The 3,161-nt window shown below is 55.7% G+C and overlaps 1 non-coding gene across 1 annotated transcript in view; it reads left to right on the top strand.

The window, feature by feature from the left end:
- The first annotated feature begins 2,648 nt into the window (after positions 1–2,648).
- The window catches only part of LOC124562815, a 1,910-nt gene continuing 1,397 nt past the window's right edge, over positions 2,649–3,161 (top strand). Inside the window, exon 1 of the ribosomal RNA XR_006969641.1 lies at positions 2,649–3,161. This exon is cut by the window's right edge and continues 1,397 nt beyond it. This is a non-coding gene — a ribosomal RNA (small subunit ribosomal RNA).

Below are 3,161 nucleotides of genomic sequence, written 5' to 3'. Positions count from 1 at the left end.
GCCGTAACCTAACCTATGTTGCGCCATAACCTAACCTATGTTGCGCCTTAACCTAACCTATGTTGCGCCTTAACCTAACCTATGTTGCGCCTTAACCTAACCTATGTTGCGCCGTAACCTAACCTATGTTGCGCCTTAACCTAACCTATGTTGCGCCTTAACCTAACCTATGTTGCGCCTTAACCTAACCTATGTTGCGCCTTAACCTAACCTATGTTGCGCCTTAACCTAACCTATGTTGCGCCTTAACCTAACCTATGTTGCGCCTTAACCTAACCTATGTTGCGCCTTAACCTAACCTATGTTGCGCCTTAACCTAACCTATGTTGCGCCGTAACCTAACCTATGTTGCGCCTTAACCTAACCTATGTTGCGCCTTAACCTAACCTATGTTGCGCCGTAACCTAACCTATGTTGCGCCTTAACCTAACCTATGTTGCGCCTTAACCTAACCTATGTTGCGCCTTAACCTAACCTATGTTGCGCCTTAACCTAACCTATGTTGCGCCTTAACCTAACCTATGTTGCGCCTTAACCTAACCTATGTTGCGCCTTAACCCAACACACGTTGGGCCTTAACCCAACACACGTTGGGCCTTAACCCAACACACGTTGGGCCTTAACCCAACACACGTTGGGCCTTAACCCAACACACGTTGGGCCTTAACCCAACACACGTTGGGCCTTAACCCAACACACGTTGGGCCTTAACCCAACACACGTTGGGCCTTAACCCAACACACGTTGGGCCTTAACCCAACACACGTTGGGCCTTAACCCAACACACGTTGGGCCTTAACCCAACACACGTTGGGCCTTAACCCAACACACGTTGGGCCTTAACCCAACACACGTTGGGCCTTAACCCAACACACGTTGGGCCTTAACCCAACACACGTTGGGCCTTAACCCAACACACGTTGGGCCTTAACCCAACACACGTTGGGCCTTAACCTGCTCTGTAATTGTCATACGACGCGTTAAATTAGTGTAGTGTTGCCTAACTGCAACCCCCGCAATATAGTTTGCTACTCGCACTGCCCGGTCCCCAGAGTATCGCTTCATGTTAAACACCTTGCAGCTATACACTGTAATGCGGATGGCGGCAGGACGTACATGCTCAATGCCCTTCGCAGTTGTTCATTGGCATTCGCATGGCGAAGCACAGCCTACGTTGTGGTACGGCTTGTGGCAACTGTCCGCTGATGTTGTACGTCCAAATCACACACTGTACCGCACATTGGTCCTCATGTACTGAATGATACATCGTGGTACATGTGTGACCGTACCACGACTGCGCCAACAACGGCGAACCATACGGTCCAAATATTGTGCACTCAGCTACGTGTCGTCTCCCTATAAGAGCTGGATTGCAGTATGGTATGCCGTGGATGGCGATCAGCATGAGCCGTCTGTTGATGTAGTGGCGCGTGTTGTCAGACGTAGTCGTCTCTTCTCACACACCGTGATAGCATGGTGCACTGCGTTCCACATCTGCGACATGCGACAGAGGCCGGTTGACAGTCGTTCGCGCAATGGACATCGCATACGTACGGGGGCCACCTTCCACGTGTTCGCGAAGCGTGCACATGTTGTTGCGTGTATGTGGGCAGACATAGTGTGTCGTGACACCTGACACAGGCATGCAACAATCGTTGAATTTGCAAATGGCGATGGACGTCTACGTTTGCTGGTGACGTTACGCAAATGAAGAACTGGTAAACCGTTGTGGTGCGGTTGTTCTCGCTAGAGGTGAATCAGTGATGGCGACGATCGGTTGAGCTACCAACCGGTTGTTTCAGCGATACCCACCATGCCCACGAACGTGAATGGCATGTGGGTGTGAAGCGATACGCGGCGGTGGCTGGGTGGGACCGTCCCCGGCCGGTGAGGGGGGGCCTTCCGGCGTGCTGGCCGCGCGGTGCGTGGGCGCACGCGCTACAGCCGGCTGGTGGGGGCGGCCAGTGGCAGGCGCGCCGGCCGACGGAGGCGGCAGGCGGCGCAGCTGCGCGCCGGCGCACCCTGCACGCGGCGCCGTGCGGCCAAAGTAGGTCCTCGCGGGCCCGGTGCGAAGCGCGGTGGACATCTGCAGTGTGCTGGTCCGATTGAGGACTGTGTGCGCTGAGGATGCGCCGCCGCCCGGCGCTCGGCGCCGCGACGCCGTCTGCTGCTCGGTCGCCTCTGCGGTTCTCGCAGGTGGATTGTATCGCAGCTGTGCGGACGTGTTGGCGCGTGCGCTGTGCTGGGAGAGTTCGCTTCGGCACCCAAGTGGGGCTTTTGTCCTTCTGTGGCGCTGGCGTTGGAGCTGCCGGCCACCGTAGGTGGCGCGTGTTGTCTCCCGCCGGCAATGCCACGACAGCACGCTCCCGGGCCTCTGTCGGCAGCGGCAAGCTCAGTTGGGAGCACGGGTGGTCGCACCTAAAGCGTCTACTCGCCAAACTCCGGGCGATTGCGCCTCTCTCGAACCCGACCAAGTACTTAGGACGGCGCTGCGCGCCGCCGGGACCTGAGAGGGTTTCGAGGTGTATTGTGCAGGGGAGCTCAGCCTCCTCCTGTTTGCAGAATAATTGAGCGGACGCTTGCGTGTTCGCGCGGGCCCCCGGGACACACTCCCGGGCGGCCGGCTGCTCAGCTCTAGTTGACGCAGCTCCCTGGTTGATCCTGCCAGTAGTCATATGCTTGTCTCAAAGATTAAGCCATGCATGTCTCAGTACAAGCCGCATTAAGGTGAAACCGCGAATGGCTCATTAAATCAGTTATGGTTCCTTAGATCGTACCCACGTTACTTGGATAACTGTGGTAATTCTAGAGCTAATACATGCAAACAGAGTCCCGACCAGAGATGGAAGGGACGCTTTTATTAGATCAAAACCAATCGGTCGGCTCGTCCGGTCCGTTTGCCTTGGTGACTCTGAATAACTTTGGGCTGATCGCACGGTCCTCGTACCGGCGACGCATCTTTCAAATGTCTGCCTTATCAACTGTCGATGGTAGGTTCTGCGCCTACCATGGTTGTAACGGGTAACGGGGAATCAGGGTTCGATTCCGGAGAGGGAGCCTGAGAAACGGCTACCACATCCAAGGAAGGCAGCAGGCGCGCAAATTACCCACTCCCGGCACGGGGAGGTAGTGACGAAAAATAACGATACGGGACTCATCCG

This window comes from Schistocerca americana, unplaced genomic scaffold (assembly GCF_021461395.2).
Source record: "Schistocerca americana isolate TAMUIC-IGC-003095 unplaced genomic scaffold, iqSchAmer2.1 HiC_scaffold_1186, whole genome shotgun sequence".
NCBI lineage: Eukaryota > Metazoa > Arthropoda > Insecta > Orthoptera > Acrididae > Schistocerca > Schistocerca americana.
The sequence above is the reverse complement of the archived record's forward strand: the minus strand, read 5'-3'. Positions and strand labels throughout refer to the sequence as shown.